The sequence below is a fragment of the Chiloscyllium punctatum genome, chromosome 4 (genome assembly GCF_047496795.1).
Source record: "Chiloscyllium punctatum isolate Juve2018m chromosome 4, sChiPun1.3, whole genome shotgun sequence".
NCBI classification, from domain to species: Eukaryota; Metazoa; Chordata; class Chondrichthyes; order Orectolobiformes; family Hemiscylliidae; genus Chiloscyllium; species Chiloscyllium punctatum.
The window spans coordinates 87462997-87488847 of NC_092742.1; the positions used below are offsets into that span (position 1 = coordinate 87462997).

Consider the following 25851-nt stretch of genomic DNA (forward strand, 5'->3'; position numbering starts at 1 on the left):
GGGGAGAGAATAGGTGTGGAGGGAGAGAATGGGGGGGGTGCATAATGAGGATAGATGAAGAAGGGGGGCTTGGAAAGGGTGGGTGATTGGGATGGAGGGCACAAAGAGGAGTGGACGATTGGGTGTGGAGGGCATGGAGAGAGTGGGTGATAGGGCATTGGTTTAGATGATTGAAAGGATGTGCATTTACTGAAAGGATTTTGGCAAACATTGTGAGATGGTGGTGATAAGATTTCACTGTTGGATTAACCCTGTGGTTAATATCATAGCGATGACACTGACACTAACATGAAAGTTTCACTCTGTCTCAACCCTTTACTGCTAATTGGCCTCTCATCAAATGGTTATCAATGTCACACCAATGTGGCCGTGATGACAGATACATGTGATAAGCTGGTATTTGCTTCTCTTTCTATACTGTAATCCGGAATGGTCACATTCAACGGTGCAGTGAGTAGGGACTCTATCTGAAAACCATAGGAGAGTCTGAGATGTAATGTAATGGAAGACTTTAAAATGATGGAGCTTAACTGGATAAATGCTGTGAAGTTCATAGAACCATTAGAGAAGGCCCGGGTGTCCTTGGAGAAGGAGCACACGGGTGTCCACTGACACCCTGGAGTTGTGACTGGCCACTTGAGTGTTTCCTTCCCTTTGGAGACTGGATCATTTTGTGACCGTGCAAGGACTGTTCCTGTTGCTGCTTGGGGCCGAAACAAAAAAAAGAGAAGAAGAAAAAAAAAAATAAAAAAAAAATAAAAACTGCAGAAAAAAAAAGCACTGCCGCATGTAGGCAGTAGTGTGGGGGAAATTGGAAGAAAAGAAAAGAACCATTAGAGAATCCCGACAGTGAGGAAACGTTTTTTTCCTTTGGCCACCAAGTCCACACCGATCCTCCGAAGAGGAACCCGCCCAGACCTATTCCCCTACCCTATGACTCGAGATTTACCCCTGACAAATGTACCTAACCTACACAACCCTGAACACTATGGGCAATTTCCCATGGCCAATTCACCTGACCTGCACGTCTTTGGACTGTGGGAGGAAACCAGAGGGAACCCACACAGAACGAGGGAGAATGTGCAAACCCCACACAGGCGGTCACTCGAGGCAGGTGTGGAACCCGAGTCCCTGGTGCTGTGAGGCAGCAGTGCTAACCACAAGTTCTTTCTCCTGGTCAAGGAGCCCATACTCGGTACGAGATGGCCACAAATAAATCAAATAAGCAATTTGCGAGAATTTGGAATTTGTTAGAAGGTGTAGTTAAAATAACTTGGGCGCGGGGGGGGGGGGGGGAGGAGGAGAAGGGGGAAGGGAGGTTGCATTCAAGAAAAAGGTGACTAAATGTTTGAGAAAAAGTAAGGATTAGAAGAATATGTTTGTAAGAATTGATGAATAGGGTAGAAGAGAAGTTGCGTGGAGTGTAAACACTGGCATGGACAATATGCATTGTTATGTTTATGTAGGTGCAATGTAAAGGAGAACTAGACTGTGTGTCGGACCAAAACACTGTGTTATGACATATCACTCAAGTGTAGTATGGTGCTTTCCCTTTTGGCTAGTCATATTCATTTCGAACTTGCACAGAAGCATCGGGGTGGCCGAATGTCAATTGGAAGCTGCTATGGTTATGAGTGTGCATCCTATCAGTATAATGAGTTATAAACACCCAGCTGAGTTTCTACAATGTCTGAAAAGAGTAGTTTTAATACTGGTGTGAACTATGGGCTAATAAGATACAAATCTATCATTAATAAATTATGTATTTTCCAGAACTGTTTCTAGGAGGCACAGTACATAGAGCATTCTGCACTATGTGATTAATATCATAGGTCAAAAAGATAGAGAAGTTGCATTTATATAGCACCTTTCTAAATCTGAGCATGTCTTGAAAGTTCTTTCTCACCAATTAGTATTTCCAAAGCATAGTTAGGTGTGCAACGTAAAGTGAGACAACCAATTCAGTAAGCTAAATTAACAGAAGAATAAATAAAGGGGATGAATAAATTAACAGGGGCATAAATATTGGCCAAAAAGCAGGGAGACCTCCCCCTACCCCCTTTCATTTTTCAAGTAATACTGTGGGATGCTTTAACATCTACCTGAGAGGGTGGTCTGTTTAGTATTTCATTCAAGAAGATGACACTTCTGAAGCACTTCCTCAGCACACACTGGGTTTCTCATCCTGGGTCACACCCTCAATTCTCTGGGACTTGAGCCCACGATTTTCTGACTCCAACAAGTGGGTTGCCCTGGTACATAGCTGGCTTAAGCAGGAGCACCAAGGCATGTTGTAATGACTCTACCACTGTCCCCAAAACCACAGTGGCTCAGTGGTTAGCATTGCTGCCTCACAGCGCCAGGGACCCAGGTTCAATTCCCACCTCGGGTGACTGTGTGGAGTTTGCACATTCTCCCCGTGTCTGCGTGGGTTTCCTCCGGGTGCTCTGGTTTCCTCCCACAATCTAAAGATGTGCATGTCAGGTGAATTGACCATGCTAAATTGCCCATAGTGTTAGGTGCATTAGTCGGGGTAAATATAGGGTAGGGGAACAGGTTTGGGTGAGTTACTCTTTGGAGAGTCAGTATGGACTTGCTGGGCCGAAGGGCCTGTTTCCACACTCTAGGGAATCTAATCTAATCTAATCTAATCTAATCTTATCATAACCTGAATGATGCAAAATAAAAGCAAGTTCTTTGAAATCTTGTCAGAATTAGCCCTCTGCTCTTGAAGATGACCCTTGACCCCAGTATTTTTTTATAATCTCTGTCTCATCTCCCAACCTCCCTTTCCTCTTTAAAGAACTTGTGTCCTGCCTCCTCTGAAATCTGTACTCATTTTTTCAGAATATCCTATTTGAATCCCTCCAAGCAGATTTCTGCCTCTGCCATGTTGTAGCACTGAGACAGCTCTTCTAAAAGTCACGATGACCTCCTGTGTGACTGTGGGAACTGTAAGCTCTCCCAGACAATCACTTGTATTGCCTTCTCTTCCTGTTCCCACTGCATTAGCACTGGTGTCCCTCGAGGATCTATCCTTGGTCCTCTCTTATTTCTCAACTACATACTGTCTTTTGGCAACATCATTCAAAGACACAGTAAGGGGTTTTAAACATGTATGCTGATGGCATTCAATACCACTTTTATCAACATCCTGCACTAACATTTTAAAAAACAGGTTTTGTGATTTACACATGAAAGAAGTGAAACTATCACTATATTCTAACAGATGAAAGGCTTAACAGGCAATCAATATTTTCAATGTATAATTTCAGTTACATCACACTGTAAATTCTTGCTATTAATTCTGTGTTAGGATTGAGCCATCCATTATCACCTGATGAAGGAGCGTCGCTCCGAAAGCTAGTGTGCTTCCAATTAAACCTGTTGGACTATAACCTGGTGTTGTGTGATTTTTAACTTGAAGTTGTAAGACTAGTTGTCAAACATCCCTGTGTAGCCCTCCCAGATATGCGCATTCCTTCAATTCTCTCTTGATTTTAATCACTCCACCCGTGGCAGCTGTGTCCTCAATTACCAAACCCCTGAGCTCTGTAATTACGCCCATCTCTCTCCTTCCTTTTTCCTCCTTTAAGATTCTCTTTCAGATTTATCTCTCTTACCAAGCCTTTGACTATCTGCTCTGATAGCTTCCTAATGTGGCTTAGTTTCCAATTAAGCTTTAAAATGCTCCATGCTTTGTGACACTTTGTGTATTAATGAGCTTTGAGAAGATTTGTAGCTCGGGTTGTGGTGCTGGATGTATGTTTGTTCGCTGAGCTGGAAGGTTTGTTTTCAGACATTACTAGGTAACACCCGCCACCGGTGAAGCACTTTTGGTGTGACCTGCTTTTTAGGTTACCTTGGGTTGGTGATGTCATTTCCTGTTCTTTTTCCTCAGGGGGTGGTAGATGGGATCTAACTCAATGTGTTTGTTGATGGCATTCCAACTGGAACTCTATGCTTTGAGGAATTCTAGTGCGTATCTCTGTTTGTCCTAGGTGGATGTGTTGTCCCAGTTGAAGTGGTGTCCTTCCTTATCTGTATGTAGGGATACTAGTGAGAGAGGGTCATGTCTTTTTGTGGCTAGTTGATGCTCATGTATCCTGGTGGCTAGTTGGCCTGTTTGTCCAGTGTAGTGTTTGTTACAGTGCTAATCACATCCTTCAACATTAACCTGGCCAAAGAAACACTGACCACACTGTTAGAAAAACCAAAGACACATACACCAAACACCACCAACTTCATCAGCAAGGAAGTATTGTCAAGCTAGTGGACCTATGCCTTACCACCCACTTCACCTTCAACAACAAAACCTACAGACAAACCAACAGAACAGCCATGGGATCTCCGATGTCAGGGTTCTTAGCAGAGGCAGTAATGCAGGGACTTGAACAAACAGCTCTGCCAAACATCCAACCCAAACTCTAGGTCCACTACGTGGATGACACCTTTGTCATCACTAAACGAAACAGATTAGAGGAAACCTTCAAGATCATCAATAATGCCCTTACTGGCATAAAATTCACTAAAGAGGAGGAAAGCAGCAACAAACTGCCATTCCTGTATATCGTAGTGGAGAGAACAGCCAATGGGGAACTTCAAACCAGCATCTACAGGAAAACAACACCTCCATACCAAATACTGAGCTGCAGAAGCAATCATTCCAACATCCACAAACAAAGCTGCATTACAACGTTGTTTCAATGAGCCACCACACACTGCAGCACAGAGGAATTACGCAGAGCAAAGGAAAATCACCTAGACAGTGTATTCAGAAAGAACGGGTACCCAATGAACACAGTCCAATGATTTCTCAGCAACAAACCCAAGCAAGCAGACAAAACATGTCTAGAAACCCTAGGTACTCTCCCCTACATCAAAGACAACTCTGAAATGACTGCCAGACTACTCGGGCCTCTTGGCATCATGGTAATCCACGAAACCACCAAAACACTAAAACACCAGCTAATAAACTTGAAAGACCCTATAGAGACAACAAGCAAAGCTAATGTCATTTACAAAATACCTTGCAAGAACTGTAACAAACACTAAATTGAACAGAAAACTAGCCACCAGGATACATGAACATCAACTAGCCGCAAAAAGACAAGACCCTCTCTCACTAGTATCCTTACATACAGATGAGGAAGGACACCACTTCAACTGGGACAACACATCCATCCTAGGACAAGCCAAACAGACATGCGTGAGAATTCCTAGAAGCATTCCAACCAGAATTCTATCGACAAACATATTGACGTGGATCCCATTTACCACACCCTGAGGAAAAAAAAACAGAAAGTGATGTCACCAACCCAAAGAAATCTAAACACATAAATAAAAAGTTGGCCATACCACCAGTGCTTCACCAGAGGCTACCTGATGATGCTACCTAGTATATGGTGATGAAGCATCTGAAAACATATCTTTCAGCTCAGCAAGCAAACTTGCATCCATTATGTGTACTTATATGTTTAAATGTGTGTATACATAATTGTTGTTGCTGGGTTTATAGAAAGCAATATGTAGCTGATGTTGCTGTTCCTTATTTTTGAGGTTTTTGCTCATTAGGTGAGCAGGGCTCAAACTCAGTTGTGATCTTTTGATTTCACCCCCATTCTCTCTGGTACTCCACTTGGCTTCTAACCCCATTGGTCGGCAGCTGGCTGACCATGAGCTGCATCCAGAATGACAGCAAGTTGAGGAAGAGACTACAGCTGTTTCAGAACTGGGAATGGTTCCCAAAATGAGGAAGGACACAAAGTCAACACTGCATCATAGCATTCCAAACCCCACTTACAAGCGACTGCTTTTGAAGTTCACTCATGATTGCAAAGCCAACAGAGCAGCTAATTTGCACACAGTAGGGTTCCATAACAGATGAGTTTGTTTTGACTGATGTCTGAGGAATTGCTTCTTGCCAGGATCCTGGGAAGAGTTTATCTTTTTTTAAAAATAGCAATTTGTATTCCCAAAGCCCTTGGTTTAAGTGGTCAGGTAAAAGATAGTCCTTCTGACAATACAACACTCCCACATCACTGCACGATTGAAAGATTAACACTTTCCAAGGGTGAAATGGCATTAACTTACCAACTCACAGGACTTGTTGCTAGCTGGGGAATTCTGAGAGTCTTGTAGATCTCCCATCATAAAGTTTGAAGTTCTGAAGAAGTGTGATAACGGTCTTGAACTGTTAACTCTGTCTTTCTCAGCAGATGCTACCAGATTTGTTGAGTTTCTTGACCACTTTGTTTTTGTTTTCAATTTCTAGCATCTACATTATTTTGCTTTAATATAAAGTTTCAGGCATTTTGCACTTCATGTGCTGCGGTCCATCGCAACCTATTTTATATTGGATCAAATGCTTCCCAATCCAGAAGGTCAGGACTGAAGCAGCTAGCAACAGTCTTTGTAAAGATAAATAGGAATATTTTCTTAAGGTGTTAAAGAAGAATTTGAAGGAGGCGAATGGATTTGGGAGTCTAGGTGCACACATCATCTAAAGTTAGTGTGCTGGTACAAATCTAATGCAAAAAGCTCTTGACCCAGAAAAGAATCCACCCTTTAATCTTTAATTTTTGTAACATTGTGGTGTATGGTGTAATCTTTCCTTTTTTATTTTTAGTTCAGGTTGCAGTAGACAGCTGTTATTTCCCTGCTTGGGATTGCAATGGGATGATCACTGCCGGTGAAGGATTGAGTGCTACAAGAAGCAATTTATAATAACAACAACCACCTATTCTTCCATGCTCTTGGGGAATATGCATTTTGGATTCTTTCAAGCTGTATTCCCAGGAGAGCAAGGGGTTGCCCACCTAAAAATGTGGTTCATGGATCAGGATGTGGTTAGGATTTATCGAGATATTAGTATCCACTTGAGCCAAATGGGTTGTAGCTAAGTAGTGATCTAACAAAAAAAAAGTTTATATTTAACTATTAATGTAATAGACTATCCAAAAGCACTTCACAGGACTGTCAACAGGCTGAATTGACAGTGTTCTAAATAATCCAGTATCAGAATAGATGAAGTTTAGGTTACAAGGAGAGTCTTAAAAAGGAGGAAGTGATGAGAGAGCAAGAAACAGAATGACAAATGGATACAGGAAGAAATTCTAGAGCTTATATGGGTGACATGAATCCACAAACTGTAGGATGAAGGGAGTGGAGCAGGCTCTGGTCTAGATCTTGGAAGTTCAAGGAGGGGACATGGAGAGGGCCACAAGAAACAGGTTTGAATTTTGTTCACTCTAAAGATGAGCTAATACCTGGTGAGGTCAAATTTAAATCTGAAACAGTAAACTGAACAGATTCTCCAAGGGATAAAGGAGGGAAATGTGTGTACACAGCCTCACCATTGGGGTTAGGAAGAGAATGTACTTAAATGAATCAGCTGAAGAGCAAATGGTGTGCACTGACTTGTCTTATTGACCATGTATGTCTCTCCCCACTTGCATACCATATACAACATAGAACATAACAGTGCAGTACAGGCCCTTCAGCCCTCGATGTTGCACTAACCTGTGGTTCTATCCTACATTATTCCACTTTCATCCATATGTATGTCTTCCACTTTCCCACTACTCAGCCACCTCCCTGAATCTCTGCTTGTAATTCCCCTCCTAACCACTTCAGTGAAGCACATTGGAATGATTGGTAGTTTAGAATGGCTCACTCTTTTATAACCCTTGTTGACATTTGCCAGGGTTTCTATAGTAGTGAGTGCTTTAATTATTTCACTGTTTATTTGAAGGGCAATTGCACTCTGTGCCTCTGGAAGTGGAAGCTTAAATTTGCAGTTATTTCTGCAGATACCATGGGTTAAAGGTTAACAGTAAGAATGTACAGATCACAGTGGGTCCATGATTTAATTTGTTTTGGCAAAAAAATAGCTCTTGTAAATGCAACAAAAAAAATCTTGCATCTGTATAGCATCTTTAACACACAAACTGTCCCAAGGCACTTCACAGCAGTATTGTCAAATAACGTTTGGCGCAAAGTCAAATGTGACAATATCAGGGCAGGTAACCAAAAGTATGGCTCAAGGGGTCAGTTTTAAGAAGAAATGTAATGGAGAAGAGGAACCATGGGAAGTTCGAGGAAGGAATTCCAGAGCTTAGCATTTTCTTTAATGCTTCATGGGATGTGGACATTGGCTAGGCTTGTGAATATTATTCATCCCTAATTTCTCTGGAGAAAGTGATGGTGGCAAGCTGCTTTCTTGATTCTCTGCAGTCCTCTGTAGGTACAGTTGTACTGCTGTCAGGAAGTGAGTTCCACAATCTTACACCAGTGAACTGAAGGAATGACAATATAGTTCCAAGTCTCAATGGTTTGTGGTTTAATAAGGATCTCATGGGTGGTGGTGTTCCCATGTATCTGCAGCCCTTGATCTTTCTGGTGGTGGCAGTCATGGGATTGGAAAGTGCTATTGAAATGCATTTTATTGATGGTACATACTTTTACCACAGTCTGTCAGTGGTAGAGGGTGGGAATATTCACTGGGATGTCCAGGTCTTATTTCACTTCCCTCCTTTCCCAACTAGTGCTATTCAAATATTTCTTTCCTGCTTTTGCTAAAAAGTAGTTAGCCTTAAATTTATCCACATGATCGAGCATGTATTGCTGGAAAAACTCAGCATGTCAGGTCGTATCCAGGGAGCAGGAGAATCAATGTTTTGGGCATAAGCCCTTCATCAGGAATGAGGCTTGTGGGCCGGGGGTGCTGAGAAATAAATGGGAGGGAGGAGGGGGTAGGGCTAGGGGCAAGATAGCTGGGCATATGATAGGTAGATGAAGGTGGGGGGAGGGGGGAAGGTGATAGTTTGGAGGGGAAGGTGGAGCAGGTAGATGGGAAAGGTGATGGACAGGTGAAGGGGGCAGTGCAGAGTTAGAGGCTCGGGACTGGGATAAGGTGGAGGAAGAGAAATGAGGAAACTAGTGAAATCCTCATTTATCTCGTGTGGTTACATAGTCCCAAGGTGGAAGATGAGGCATTCTTCCTCCAGGTGTGGGTGGTTAGGGTTTGGCGATGGATGAGGCTCAGGACCTGCATGGTCTTGGTGGAGTGGGAGGGGGTGTTGGTGTTTGGCCATGGCGCAGTGAAGTTGGTGGGTGCAGGTGTCCCTGAGACGTCCTCTGAAATGATCCGCAAGTTGGCGTCCTGTCTCCCCGATGTATAGGAGACAACATTGGATGCAACGGATACAGTAGGTGATGTGTGTGGAAGTACAAGTAAATTTCTGTCCGATGAGGAAGGATCCTTTAGGGCCTTAGATGGAGGTGAGGGGGGAGGTGTGGGCGCAGATTTGGTGAGGGGGAGGTGTGGGCGCAAACCTGCCAATGCAAGAAGTGCAATTAGAAATGCTAGGGATATATTTCACTCCCCACCCCTATCTGTGTGTTGGAGAGACTGTTCCCTCTGCGACTCCCTTGTCAGATAAACACCCCCTATCAGCCCATACCACACTCCAGGCAACTTCCCCTGACAAGTGCAATTTAAAAACTTTCCCCTATTTATCCACCCGTTACTCCGTGCATTTGCCCACTCACTCAACTTGTCCACATCAAACACATACACAAGTGATTCTTCACTCTCCAATTCCCTCTGTGTCATCAGAGAAGCTCTCTTTTTATATCTGCCTTTATACCCATCCTACTGTACAGTTAGTTACAGTGCCTGTAAACCACTTTGATAATGACTTCTTGCCTTTATCATTTCTCATTTCTACCTAACCATTTCCAATCTTGGTTTCCTGAACTGAAGTAGTCCCTCTTTATTGAGTGAGTTTCATTACTAACTAATAGACCCATCCTTGCACCATTTTTTTACTCTCCTGTCATTCCCAAATGTTTGAGATTCAGGTCAGAATCCATGTCACCCTGCAGACATATCCCTATAAAGATGACCAAATTATACTTATATTTATTTGCATGCTTAGTTCATCTATTTTGTTTTGAATGTTGCGTGCATTCAGATACAGAGCCTTTAGTTTTATCCTTATTCACTTCATAGATTCTAATCTTATCTGTTGACTATTGGATTCATATTATTTATCCCTCTACATCATAGTCTGTTTATAATTTTTCATATCAATATAACTGTCTTTGACTATGACTCTTTGATTTTGCATATCTTCCCAATTTTGAAATTGTCTTTTTTTTTGTTCAGTTTAAAATCCTCTCCCTAGTTATGTGGTAGGCAGGAACATTGGTCCAAATATTGTTCAGGTGGAGACAGACCCTACTTTCTCCAGGACAGGTGCAAGTGCCTCACAAACTGGAATCCTCTTTTCCCACACCAGTCTGAGCCATACTTTCCTTCTTCTCATCTGATTTGCCCCTATGGCAGTTTGCAAGTGGCTCTGATTATGATCCTGAAATGATGGTCTTTGAAGTTCTGCTTCTTAATTTTGGAACCCAAATTCTCTCCAGCTTGGTGGTCCTCGCTGTTTGGTATATTTTTCTAATTTGTCTTCTAGTTTATTCATGGCGTCTAAGGCATTTCAATCACACATGGGCTTTTGCTCCTGATGGTAGTCCTGGTATTCTTGTCCTTGTTAAAGCAAGTGCTCTAACTTGTTGTGTATCACCTTCTGGACTGCTGTTGTTCAATTCGCTACCAGCTCCCACTCCCACCCCCACCTTTTCATCTTTGTACTTCATGTTTCCTAACCATCGGCCTAACCTCCTTCCACTCGTCCTGTACATTAATCCAGCACTTAAATACTTTCTCGTGGCCTTCCCTTCTCTACTCCATGATAATCGCATTTCATTATGAAAACAGATCTTTTTATTTTTATTTTGTATTTTTCATTCTGGACTGAAATGGGAAAAGGACTGTTTTAAAAGCCTTGGATTGTTGAGGATGACCATGCTTTTTAAAGGCAAGTTTCCTGAAACTCTTTGTAAATGCTGTTTGCACAGCTGTTGGTTCAAGCAGGAGGATAAGTCTCACTAAAAACGAGCTGGAGCCAGGGGCCACTGTCTGAATGGAGCAACATTTAGCAACAAGTTATGTGTTGGCTTGTGGTATGATGATTATTTATTATTGATAAAGGCTTTCTGCCTGCAAAAAGCTTTGTGATTGGCTTCTGCGTAGCTGAACTGCTCAAGGGTACAAATATTTCGGAAGAAGTTTTTGGAGCTCCGAATGAGGAGTTAGCCGTTTTCTCTACAGTGGGGGAGAAAAAAAACCTGGACCCTGAAGAACGTCAGTTTATTTGCCTTCAGTGGTTGCAAGAAGTTGTGATTTCTTAGCCAGGAAGTCAGAGACTTCACAAATATGAAGCAGTTGCTCTGTGCCTCCTAATGAGCCAATGGAAGTATCTGGAGAAGGCAGATTAAGGAAGAGCACATCCTGACAAGCCAAAAGGATCTCCATGAATTCTGCAGGCAGGAACCATTTGAACTATAAGCATTGTCTTTCCCTCTTCCCACAACACCCTTTTTTTTGAGTGCGTGCATGCGTGTGAAGCTTAGAAGAGGATTAGAGTTTTAACCCCTCCAGTTTTATGCGGATGGTTCATAATTGTTTATCAGTAACTAGAGTTCCTTTAAGCGATGTCTGACAATGCTTTTTGCTGCATCAGCTTCTGATTCTGGAGAGGTTATGTTCCATTGAAAGAATCATAGTGCCCTGATTGTGTCAGTTGCAAATTCAGGATTTGCAAATACAATAGGTTTGTAATTTTCCATGCCCAGTTTCCTCATCAATGGTTTACCTACTAAAAAGGGGGCTTCATTAGACACTGCAGCCACTTCAAAAAAATAATTCTGGCTCTTTTACAAAACAATTTCAATGTGTTATCATTCTCAAATCTGAATCTGGTAGCACTCTGCAATTCCTTAACTGTGCTCTTTATTACTCTGAAAGTCGAGGAAGCATTTTAGCCAGTCTATTTCACATACGTAACATTGGAAGTCTGCAGTCATTGAAAGACTGTGCTGTCAATACATTTCAGAACACTTAAATTTATTGTATCAAACGCAATGCCCTCTCTTTGAACTGTTTCTCCATCTACTTCCTCCAAATCTACTATTCATTTTTAGTTTCAAATACTTTATAGGATTTGAGACAGTTCATGGCATAATGGTACTTTGAAATGCATGTGAAACATTGACTACATCTTATGCATTTCTGGGGTTTGTTCCCTTACTATAAATCACCAGTTCTCAAAAATATCAGTAATGTTTCTGTCCACTGCAGTTGCTCTTTGTAGTTTTGTTTGCAACCTGCATCTGGACAGTCTTGCCAACTTAACATTGTCTGTCATATTGCTTATTGACCCTTTTGTGCAATGAATGCTTCTTAAAAGGAATTCTTTTCTCCAGAATTATTTTAGTGCTTCCAATCGTTCTGCTAGCTGGGTATGTTTATACACCAATTAAACACCTTTATCCACCAATTTATACACCAAAGTAAGAAGTCTGCCTGTATTTGATGCTCTAACACCGTCCAATGGTTTGATGATTTGAATGCGGGACAGATTGGGCACTTTTCAAATGAAACTCCTGCAGTCTTGCATGCAACCTACTGAATTCCATTATGTTTGCTTCCACAGTACTACCCCAAGTTTTCTAAATGTGTCCAAATATGACTAGACATCGTAAGCAGTCAATAAATATTTCTTTTGATATATTTAATCCATAAAAGTTAATAATTTGCCAAATGTTCATCTGTGTTCAAACCACCAAGCTCCAATTCAGGGGAAATAAAGATGCTTCTTATCCCGCCTCGCTATAGTGACCAAAGTGCTAAGACATGCCTCTCTGGTAAAGTAACCAAGGTCTACATACTCTTTCCTTCACTGGTTATAAGGCTCCTTTTAAGGTAACAGGAGTGGTTAATCATTGCCTACATGATATACTGGAAGATCTTTTTCTATAAGGAAAGTCCAAATCCACATTTTTACTGACAGCTTTATTTTAGTTAGCCTCACTCCATAAAACACTCACCCCCATTGATTACTCCACATTATTCAATAAATTCATCCATTGTTCCCTCATTCTGTTAGGGTTCAGGCATTCCTTCAGACTATATTAGGTAATAACAATCTCATCTTCCATGCAGCTCAGACTTTTTGGACAATTGCAGAATTGACGCTCCTGTGCGCTAGATCCTTTTACCTTAATTGCTCACATTTGCAGTCTCTTGTTTGTGAAAACTGACCAAATAAGATAACCTAACCCTCATAGTTGTGATTGCCTCCTGGTACAAAGAATCTAGGTCCCTTTCCCCTTCTGCAATGCACTGCAGTGCCTGTTGTTCTGCCTTCACCTCATAGAATCATAGAAACCCTACAGTGTGGAAGCAAGCCATTCAGCCCATTGAGTTCACACCAACCCTCAGAATTGTGGAAAGTGAAGAAGGCTCTCAAAGTGTACAACGGGGCCTTGATCAGATGGGCCAATGGACCGAGGAGTAGCAGATGGAGTTTAAATGTAGATAAATGCGAGGTTTTGCATTTATAAGGCAGGACTTAGACAATTAATGCAGGCCCCTGGGGAGTGTTGCAGAATAGAGACTTGGGGGAGCAAGTGCATAGTTCCTTGAAAGTGGTGTCACAGGCAGACAACATGGCTAAGGCATTTGGCATGCTTGCCTTCACTGGTCAGAACTTTTGAGTATACGAGTTGGGACATCACATTACAGCCACACAGGACATTGGTGAGGCCACTTTTAGAATAATTTGGTCGCCCCTCTGCAGGAAGGATGTTGTTAAACTTGAGAGGGCGCAGAAAAGATTCACAAGGATGTTGCCCGGACTGGAGGGTTTGAGTTATAAAGAGAGGCTGATTACGCTTGGGCTTTTTCCCTGCGGTGTTAAATGCTGAGGGGTGACCTTATAGAGGTTTATAAAATCATGAAGGGCAGTCATAATTTGGAGATGCCGGTGTTGGACTGGGGTGTACAAAGTTAAAAACCACACAACACCAGGTTATAGTCCAACAGGTTTAATTGGAAGCACACTAGCTTTCCGAGCTGATGAAGGAGCGTCGCTCCGAAAGCTACTGTGCTTCCAATTAAACCTGTTGGACTATAACCTGGTGTTGTGTGGTTTTTAACAATGAAGGGCAATGATAGGGTAAATAGACGTGGTCTTATCCTCAGGGTGGGGGAGTCCAAAAGAAGAGGGCATAGGTTTTGGTGGGAGAGAAAAGATTTAAAAAGGACATAACAGGTAATGTTTTCATGCAGGGGATGGTATATGTATGGAAAGAGCTGCCAGAGGAAGTGGTGGAGGCTAGTATATTTACAACATTTAGAAGGCATCTGGAAGGATATACAAACAGGAAGGTTGAGGGGGACATAGGCCAAACGGTGGCAAAAGAAACTAGGTCAGGTTGAGAAGTCTGGTTGGCATAGACAAATTGGATTGTAGAGTCTCTCTGTGTTGTATGACCTTATGACACTCTCTCATTTCCTAATTTCTTGATGTACTGACATGCAAATCTTTTTGTGATGACTCGCGCATTATAACACCCAGATCCTTCTCTGTCTCGGAGCTCTGCAACCTCTCTTATAGATAATGTGTGTTTTAATTCTTACCGCCAAAATGTCCAATTTCATTTTACTCACATTTCACTTTCTCTGCCAGGCTTTGGCAGTCACTTAACCTAAAAATATATTCCTTGTAGCCTACGTACAAGCTACTTACCTGCTATCCTTGTCATCAGCAAATTGGACAACCATACTTTCCATCCTTCCATTCAAGTCTTTTCGAAAACAATGAAAGAACAGTTGAGTTCCCAGAATTGACCACTGGGACACCATTCATCGCATCTTGCCAAGCTCAACTTAAAACGAAAACATTTCTTCCAAATCTCTGCTTCCTGATAGCCAGTAAGTCTTCTGTCCATACCGATAAGCTGCTGCCTATACAATGAACTTTTACTTTCCACAATAAACTTTGGTGTGGCAATTTATCAAATGTCACCTGAAGCTGAAGTATAGTTCACTCGCCAGTTCTTTATCCACAACATGTGTTACCTCCTCAAGGATCTCCAACAGATTGTTTGTTTGATTTCCCTTTCACAATCCCATCTTGACTCTATCTGATTATCCAAGTGCGCTGCTGCAACTTCTTTATTCACAGCTTCTAATATTTCCCACGTGTGAGATGCTGAGCATTCGGGTATCTAGTCTCCTTTTTGTGTTCCTGGTTTTTTTTTGAATAAAGGGGGTAGTTAAGAAGAATGTTCTTCACCCTGCTTTATCATGTTTTAATTTGGCCCAGATTAAAGTGCACATCCTGATGGAGAAAGACTCTTATCACAGATTCCTCGAAGCACAGTTCTACAGAGATTTGCTAACATTAGTCAGCCACGGTTCCAGAAATGTACTTAATACAAATTCTCAGGTGATTGCTATTTTCTGGAGTCCCTCCCTTCCTTCCATTTTCCTGACTTCTAGCTGCTTCTGGGATCTGAATTCTTATCTTATTTCATAAAATCGTGAGGGAGACATGGATAGACTGAATAGTCAGGGTCTTTATTTCCCAGGATATGGGCATCTCAAACTAGGTTTAAGGTGGGAGGGGAGAGGTTTAGAAGGGACTTAAGGGACCTATTTTCATGAAGAGGGTGGCGTGTGCATGGAATGAGTTGTCAGCGGAAGAGGTGTGGAGGCTGGTACAATTACAACATTTAAAAGGTATCTGGATGGGTACATGAATAGGAACGGTTTAGAGGGATATGAGCCAAGTGCTGGCAAGTGGGACTAGATTAATTTAGGATATCTGGTCAGCATAGATGAGTTGGACTGAAGAGTCCGTTTCTATGCTGTACAATTCTGTCACGTCTGGATTGGTTTATCCTACTTTCACTTTTGAGGAAATATATCTTTTGCAGTGTACAAACCACCTCTTTTTGAAGGTAGCCTATTGTCAGCTCCAGATTTTCCTACAAACTTTAACTCCAGTTATTAACTGGCACTTCTCAGATCTGAAACATACTGAATGCAAGACATTTAATTCTGTTTCTCTCTACGCAGATGTAACCACCCCTGTTGAGTTTCTCCAGCATTTTCTGTGCTTGTTTTAGATTTCCAGCATCCACAATACTTTGGTATTATTTCATTCTAGTCTATCCAACACAGCACACTCATAGCATCCCTATAGTGTAGAAACAGGTCATTTGGCCCAATAGGTTCACACCGACTGTCCAAAGTACGTCCCACCCGGCCTCACCCCCATCATAATCCTGCGTTTTCCATGGCTGATCCACCTAATCTGCACAGCCCTGAACACTATAGGAAATTTAGCATTTCCAATCCACCTAACAGGTGCATCTTTGGTCTGTGGGAAGAAACCAGAGCATCTGGAGGAAACCCACACAAACACCGGGAGAATGTGCAAACTCCATACAGACGTTTACCTGAGGCTAGGATTGAACCTGGCTCCCTGGTGCAGTGAAGCAGTAATGCTAACCACTGAGCCACTACTGTGCCTGTTCTTGCTCCATTTAAGTCAGCTCTCCCCCAGTTAATTGAGACTCTCGATTATCCTTTTAACCATCATCCTTATGAGACAATGATCACCGTCCTCGAAATGTTCCCCACTGATACTTGATCTGTTTCATCCATCACATTCTCAAAAACCAGTTCTTCCAGTGCCACCTTTTCTTATTGGACCAGACACATTCTGCTCCAAGAACAAACTGATCTCAGTGGGCAAACACAAATTCTCAGGTGATTGCTATTTTCTTGAGTCCTTCCCTTCCTTCCATTTTCCTGACTTCTAGCTGCTTCTAGGATCTGAATTTTTATCTCCTTTTATAAAAGTCATGAGGGGCATGGATAGGCTGAATAGTCAGGGTCTTTTTTCTTTCACCAGGATATGGGCGTCCAAAACTGGAGAGGTTTAAAAGGGACCCAAGGGCCAACATTTTCATGGAGGGTGGTGTGTGCATGGAATGAGTGGTCAGCGAAAGACTACAGGTTAGCAAGACCTTTTTTGTTTGTAAAAAAAGCACATCACACACCAAACTTTATTTCTGGATGGTTATAATTGCAAAGTGGGAACGGTCTGCTTAACCTGTATTGAACGTTGTTGGACCTCACTATGCTCAGTGTAGTTAGAACTGTTACAGCACAGAAGAAGGCCATTCGATCCATTGTGACTGTATTGACCCTTTTAAAGAGCAGATCATGCACTGCTACCTTGGTTATCATGTTGTAAGTTGTGTTTATGGCACTGAAGAGGGTGCAGAGAAAGCTTAGGGTAATACCAGGACCGCGCAGGTATCAGGAAAAGATTGACAGGAAGGAGGAGGCTGAGGGGTAACTTAATTGACATCTTTCTAACGCTGACATGTTCCGAAACAGAGAGAATGTTTCCTCTTGTGGGCAAGAGCATAACTAGAGGCCACCAATATAAGGCAGTCACCGAGAAATCCATTCGGGAATTCAGAAGGAACCGCATCATCCAGCGAGTGGTGAGAATGTGGAATACTCCACCAAAGAGTGGTCAAACTGAAAGATCAGTTGTACTTTGAGGGAAAGCCAGAGAACCATTTGGAGGAGGAGGGAGGAAGGGCAACCACAGTTGTTTTTGATAAGTAAGGATGGAAAGGAACTCTAAAGGAGCAGAACACTTTTTGCCAACTGGCCTAGTTCTGTGTCTTATATCCTGCATAATATGTATTTTGTTTTACTTTATTTTTATTTCACCCTATGTTACATAAAGCTATTTTATGCTTATTGTCCTTGTTTGTATGAGAACGTCGGGATGGGATATCTGGTCGGAATGGACTAGTTGGACCAAAGTGTCTGTTTCCATGCTGTATATCTCTATGACTCTATCTCATTCCATGATCCTATCGAAACCAATCATAATTTTAAAAGCCTGAGGCTACCTCTTAGTCATACGTTTGCTGGAGAAAAGTTCCAGTGTATTCAAATTTACCCCAATAGTTGCAACTTTCCCAGTTAAAGTTTTAGCCTTGAATGTTTTGCCTTTACGTGTTCTCCATTGCCTCATTCTTAACAACAACTTGCACTTATTACAGCACCTCCAACAAAGTAAAGTATACTGATCCATTACATCCTTTTTTTTTGGAAGAAATAGACTTGGTGCCACATTAGGTGAGCAGAGCGGAAAGCGATAGACCAATTACTGTGAAGAGTTACAGGGAAATGGAATTGATAAGAGTGTATGATTTGAATCATCTGGTGAGGGGCCAAATGTGGCTGAGTGGAAGGACCCTCATACCCTGAACATTTGGTTCAAATCCCACTGCTGAAACTAGAAGGTGTTGAAAGTGCTGACTATCAGGTAAGATTTTACACCGAGAATATGTCTGCCTTCTCTGGTGGAATAAGAAATATATTCTTTTAGTGTCCTTGATAACATTTACTCCTCAGCCAACACCTAACGCCAGATGTTCTGTTGTACCTTATCGTTGCCCATGGGAACTTGCTATACACAGGATTAATTGCCATTTTTTTCAACATTATGACAGTAATTACACTTAACACGTACTTGATTGACCATAAAACACATTGGTCTGTCCTCAGGAAATGTACAGCATTACTTAGGAATAGAGGAACCTGTCAAACCTGCCCCATTATCCCAGTTCAATCATAGCTGATCGAACACTTCAATTGGTTTTAGCCAACCCATCTCCATAACTCTGTCCACCAATGATTGACAGAAATCTAACAATCTCTACCTTAAACATAGGACAAGACTGAGCTTCCACTGCCCCTCGAGTAGAGAATTCCAAAGGTACACAGCTCTCTGAGTAAGGAAAATTCTCCTTATCTCTGACATTAGTGTATTCCTCCTCATTTTTAATTTAGGTTTTTTCCTTGTTCCCTCTTTGTGCCCCCTCTATGCTGAATAGAACTTGGATCCAGAATGATGCTGCTTAGTGCTGCCAGCCATTACTACCTTTATATTGACACAAGGCAACAAGGAGGCTGTTGTTCAAGAGGGAAGCTGCTCGTGTATATAATATATATTACAGCTGATGCAGTTGGAATCAATGGGACCTCTGTTGAAATGAGAGATTGGCTCCTTCACCACCGCATTTGAGGGTGGGTAGCGTTTGCGAGAGTTGGGGCTGCTTGTTTTGTGAAAGACAGCACTGGGTGGAAGCACAGAGATGTTGGCACAGTTAGTTGGCAACCAGGCAGGGTACCACAAAGCCACAGGACTTCGGCAGCAGCCGGTTAATGTTGTCTCTGAAAGCACTGTGTGTGACGTCCTCAGTATCCAGTGGACCACTTGGAAAGAAATTAGTTGCCTTATGATAGGAGGGAAGGAAACTAATGACTCAACTAGCCAACTTTCAACATCACTTAAGCCAACTGTTCAGTTACAAAAAGCACTTAAAAGTTGTGTTTTTTTAAATTAAAAAAGACATTGTGCTCTATCTTGAGAACGCTAGTATATCTTGATTAGAGTGAACACTCTACACAGCTTTGGTCCCATTTTAATTTTTGAAAAGTACGTACAAGCTAAAAAATGTGCATAAAAGATTCCCAGAAATGATGCCAGGAGCAAGAGCCTGTGTAACTATTAGGAAAGACCGAACAGGCTCACCTTCTATACTGTGTAATGGACTAGGCCAGACCACTCAAAACATTCTTCAACAGGCAGCCCAGATCATAACTTTGCAATTTGTTTCGGTAAGTGTACAGTGAACATTACCTGGGAGCAAGCTTTACTATTAGATTATAGAAACAGACAAAATTTATTCACAAAAATTACACAATTAAACACAAAGAACAAAATAAAGAAGAGAAGGCTGAGGGTCAGCCTTACAGAGATCTTTAAAATTATGAAAGGGTTTGAGGGTTGGATGTATGTGTAACTGTATCCACTTCTGGGGATCTCCAAAACTAGGAGCCTCAGATGTAAGATAGTTAACGTTGAATCCAATAGGGAACTTGGTAAAATCTTCTTTAGAGGTGATTAGACTGTGGAATGCATTACCACAAGGGGTGGTAAAGGTGATTAGAGCAGTTTTGATGCATTTAAAGGGAATGTGGATTGGAGAGAAGAGGAAAGGCAGGAATGTTCATAACATTAGATGCAATAATGTGCAAAAAGACTCCTGTATTATATAAATGCCAGTTATCACAAAGCAAGTCACTTTCTTTCTAAAAGCTGTTCCTTGGCTCAAGGAGATTCTGTCCTTGATGTTTTTTCTGAGGGGTAATAAACCAGGCCAGAGTCCGATCAGAGTGCTTTGGTACAGAGATGAAAAGAATTTTGAGAGGCCTTTTGTTTATATGTAAACAGATAAGACTTCAGACCAAAGTGGTCATACTTTAGAAGTGACCTGTATAACGAGAGGGGAGTGGTCAGCTCTCCAGCTGAGCTGAGCAATTCTTAATTCAATCTTGAACTGGGAAGTTCAATAGGGAGCTGTGTGAAAACTCTCTCTTTTCTGCTCTTCAACTTCAACCTGTAAGCATGTATTCCATTTATACTGTTTTTTTTAAAGGGAGTTTGCTTATTGGGACTGTTGTGTATATTCAGAACAGATCATTAAGTTCAGTTGGATAGGCTGAGTTCTGTAGGGGTTCTTTATTCTGTTCTTTGTGTTTAATTGTGTAATTTTTGTGAATAAATTTTGTCTGTTTTTATAATCTAATAGTAAAGCTTGCTCCCGGGTAATGTTCACTGTACACTTACCGAAACAAATTGCAAAGTTATGATCTGGGCTGCCTGTTGAAGAATGTTTTGAGTGGTCTGGCCTAGTCCATTACACAGTATAGACCTATTGGACTCAATATCCTGTTTCTGCTGCTGTAAATTTAATATAATTTTCACTATTCTCATCATCCCCATTCAGCTATCACCAACTGGAAAATAAAGTTTATAAAGTGAAAGAATTCCCCAGGTAATGGGGGATGGTGCAGTTCAAATTTAACATAATGTTTGTTCTGGAAACAAGCCGACCTTGCCAAGTTTAGAGGCGGTGTCTCAGTTCCTGGGATTGGGTAATGCTCTGGGTCAGCTAGTATTCCACTCTCATGGGGCTAGCATTTTAAATTCAGCCAGCTCTCTCTCTAACAAGGCCAAAGGTATGCAGATCTTCTCTCCCAGCTGCGAGAAGCCATGTGCAATACATCTAGGATGGCACAATGTGTTTGCACTGTGTTAAACCCATCATATTTCAGTCTCACTGAGAGTAACTTCCTTACTCTGGGCCACAGTGATGTTTGCATTGGGGGAGGCAAGTACTACGACAATGCAGTGAGTCATACGTCGTCCTGCTTCAATATTAGAAGGAACTTTAATCCAGAACGTATTCTGTTCCTGCCTGAGATGTGATAGCTTGTAGAAGGAGCTTTATTTTGTATCTAGCACATGCTGAATCTGCTCTGAATGATTGATAGAACGCATAGAGGAAGATCTATTTTATATCTAACCCTTTGCTGTACCTGTCATGGGGGTCTTTGTTGTGGCATTGTAAATAGTGTTTTATTCTTATATCGGGCGCATGCTGTACCTCTTCTGGAAGTGTTTGCTGTCACAGTTTAGAGAGACGTTTACTGTCTCTGTGCTCTGGGAGTGTTTAATAGGACAGGACAAAGCTTCACTCTCCATCTAAACCATGTTGTGTAACATTGGGAATATCTGATAGGACAGAATAGGATGGATCAAACTTTATTCTGTAACAAACACATTGTCCAAAGCAGTTACCAGTTATCAGCTTCTGGCTGATGCCTTGTCCCCTTCTCCCTTCGTCAGCCTCTAAGTTCAAGTGTTGGTGAACCAGGAATCCAGCATGCGATGGTATGAATCTTAACAAAAAGAAAGGAATAGAAATTCAGGTGGTGCCTCAGCGCACACAGATCAAAAGCGAAATGTCAACTACTTTATATCAATCCTCTCCTACTTCCACTCCGAATGGAGATGGGCAGGTTTAAAACATACAAGTAATTGTTATCAAGGTGTGTTGTGCTACCTCCTAAGACCCAGTTCATACCACCAACAAGTCTCCTACTCTGAGACCTGTGCTACAAACTGGGTATAGCATTTAATGTAGGCAACTCGCATTTGGACAGCCCTTTCCCCAGATTACTCCAAGTCTCAGTATTATTAGAGTGCAGAATAAGGCTATTCAATTGGTTTGTGTCCAAAGCGCTCCAAATAAACAATTTGCTTAGTGAATCATGCCTTTTAACCCTGCCTTCCTTTTCAATATTCAATAAACCCCACTTTGAATGTTTCAATTGACCCTATCTGAAAGGCAAGGCATTCTAGATTAAAAACAAGGACTGCAGATACTGGAAGCCAGAGTCTAGGTTAGAGTGGTGCTGGAAAAGCACAGCCATCAGGCAGCATCCGAGGAGCAGGAATTCTAGACACTAACTTGTGGAATGGAAAAGGAGTAACCAGACAGTTATTGTGAACATCTGTGATGGTACCACCAAAAGAAAAGGAAGATCATACACCTTTCCTGTCCTCTGCATGCCTCGGACTACTTTAAGTATTGTTTTTGAGGAATATAGGAAATGTGACAGCCAACTTGTACACAGCAAGCACCTACAGACAACAAAGAAACAAGCAACCTGATCATTTGTTTCACTGGTGTTTAGTGTTAACCAGCTCATTCGGAAGAACCTCCCTGACTTTTATATTAGTCCTGTAGGATCTTTGCACACTTTGAAGAGCCAATTTACAGTACTTGTGAAATTACTTCTGAAAATCCAAGAGCCAGATGAAAGACTACTGAGCCAAGTCAGGGTTCAAGGTGACATGGGCAACACAGAAGATTGGCTGGCTGACAGAAAACAGACAGAATGCATTGGCAGAGCAGGACAAGTTGAATCCTGTAGGGTCTGTCCTGACCCCTCAACGTTTTAGAACTTGCATCAATGACTTAAATGAAAAGATGGAGATATTGTAACTAAATTTTTAAATGATTACATAGATAGGTAGGCAAGTATGTAGCAAAGAGGACACAAGGAGGTTGCAGACTTGTTTTAGATAGTTAGTGAGTGGGCAAAAAGTCCAGCAGATCAAGTGTAATGAGGTACAATTGTTCAGTTTATCAGAAAGAATAGAAAAATCAGTATTGTTTAACAGAATGACAGTAGAATTCTGAAACACAAAGGGATGGGATACAAGTGTTCCAATGCATTCGATACAAACAGCTCGAATGCAATTACAGCAATTAGCAAAACAGGCTCATGGAATGCTATTATTTATTACAGGAGGAATTGAGCATAAAAGTAAGAAAAGCAAAATACTGCGGATGCTGGAAATCTAAAACAAACCACTGAAAATGCTGGGGAAACTCAACAGATCTGGCAGCATCTTGGAAAGAGAAAAACATATCAAGGATAACATACAAAGTAAACCTCCTCCTACTCTTCAAAAATGAAAGTAAAGCTCGTTCTCTCTCTCTGTAAAAGTAAACTGAACTAAAAGTGAACTGACCCTCAATGAGTTCCATGGACTGATTAAGGATAGCCAGCATGGCTGTGTGTGTGGGAAATCATGTCTCAGAAACTTGATTCAATTTTTGAGGATGTAACCGCAAAGGGTTAGAGGGTAGAGCAGTAGAAGTTGTCCACATGGGCTTTAGTAAAGCCTCTGATAAGCTTAGGGTGGTAGACTGGTTAGTAAAGTAAGATCACATGGGATTCAGGGAGAGTTTGCCAGTCGGATGCAAAAATGACTTGACACTCAGTAGGGGACAGAGAAGCATAGCATCCCTACAGTGGAAGCAGGCCATTCGACCCATCAAGTGCACACCGTCCCTCCAAAGAGCATTCCACTCAGACCCATCCCCTTAACTTACCTCTGTAGCCCTGCATTTCCCATGGCTACTCCACCTAGCTTGGACACGATGGGCAATTTAGCACAGCCAATTCATCCAACCCGTACATCTTTGGACTATAGGAAGAAACTGGAGCACCCAGAGGCAACCCACACAGAGAATGTACAAATTCCACCCCCATCAAACCTGGGCCCCTAGTGCTGTGAGGCAGCAGAGCTAACCATTGAGCCACCGTATCATCAGCATCGGAGAGCAATGGTGGAGGGTTGTTTTTCAGACTAGAGCCCCTTGACCAGCGGCGTTCCTTGGGAATCAGTGCTGTGCCCACTTTTATTTGCAATGGATATAAACAAATTGGTTGAGAATTTAGGAGACATGATTTGTAAGTTTGCGGAAGACACCAAACTTTATAGTGTAGTGGACAGTGAAGAAGGTTATCTAAGATTTCAAAGGGATCTTGGTCAATCGGGCCAATGGGCTGAGAAGTGGCACTTGGAGTTTAATTTGGATAAGTGCAAGGTATTACATTTTGGTAAAACAAACCAGGGCAGGGCTTACACAGTGAAAGGTAGGGCCTTGGGTAGTGTTGTCAAACAGAGACCTAGGGGTTCAGGCACATAGTTCTTTGAAAGTTGCATCATAGGTAGACAGAGTGATTTGGAAGGTGTTTAGCACACTTGCCTTCATTGTTAAAACCATTGAATATAGGAGTCAGGAGCTTGTACAGGATGTTGGTGAGGCCTCCCCTTGTGCAGTTTTGACCGCTTTGCTATAGGAAGAAGAATATTAAATTGGAGAGAGTTCAGAAAAGATTTTCAGGACTTTGCCAGGACTGGAGGAACAGAGTTGAGGAGACGTTAGATAGGCTGGGATGTTTTACACTCGATTGTAGGAGGTTGAGGGATGACCTTTTATACAGGTTTATAAAATCATAAGCATAGATAAGATGAACAGCAACGATCTTTTCCCTAGGGTGGGGGAGTTCAAAACTAGAGGGCATATTTTTAGGGTGAGGGGAGAATGATTTGCAAGGGACCTGAGGGGCAACTTTTTTGGGTTTGTATGTGGAATGAACTGCCAGAGGAAATGGTAGGTGCAATTATAGTTACAGCATTTAAAAGACATTTCGATAGGTTCGTGGCTAGGAAAGGTTTAGAGGGATGAACAGAAACTTACTAAATTAAAATAACATTTATTTGGGATGATGATTCACCCCAGGCCCTGTGGTGCCCAATAGTCTCTAAAGGCCTCTATTGAATAGAATGAGCACTGCATGCTCTCTTCCCAGGACACTCCAGCATTGACGTAGCTATGAAAGAGGGGCAGACAGTTAGGAATAGTGATACCCCTTCCCCAGCCTGCTGCCTGGACCTTGGATAGGCCCAGGAGCAGACCCAGAAAAAGGCTGGCCCTTCCCCTCACCGGTTAATCAGGATTGTGGAGCAAAACTGCAGCCAAATTAAACCACCTCCTACACTCTCCCATTAAACATTCCTGGGGGAACGACAGCTCCTGAGCTGTGGTTATTAAGTAAATCTCCCTCTACACTGTCCCACCAATTCTTATTTCTTTTGACAGATGCTTCTAGATCTGAGTTTCTCCAGCATTTTCCATGTCTATCAAGTAAGGATGTTAAACTTGAGTGACCACGTTTGTTTTTTCGGGGGATTGTGTGATTTTGGAAGAGGATGATATTGAATACTTTTAACACAGAGCTGGATAGATAGGCAGAGACACTGAGGGATGATGGGGTGGTGGGGGAGGGGTGGTAGACGGGTCTACGAAATTCAACACGCTATAGTGGAACAGGCTCAAGGGGCCACATTATCTAAGACTGCTTTCAGCTAGTTTGTAATTTAATATGCCATCCGAAAAGCACCTCCTACAGCAGCCCAGAGCTCCCTTGATACTGCACGGAATTATAAATCTTGATATGATACTCAGACACATCATCCTATAACTCAGATGTGAGCATTAGACAAAGTGAGCCATGGTTAATACTAAACAGTTTGAAGAAACAGCAGGTTTGCAAGATGTTAAATAACATGTTTATCTCATGAGATTGAAAGACGGCTCCAACATAATGCTCCCTCTGAATGTTCTTTC

General features: G+C 42.0%; 1 protein-coding gene across 1 annotated transcript in view; it reads left to right on the forward strand.

Annotated features, from left to right (window-relative positions):
- The window catches only part of LOC140476506 (pleckstrin homology domain-containing family G member 3-like), a 199576-nt gene that overhangs the window by 361 nt on the left and 173364 nt on the right, over nt 1-25851 (forward strand). The gene's annotated exons all lie outside the window — the stretch shown is intronic.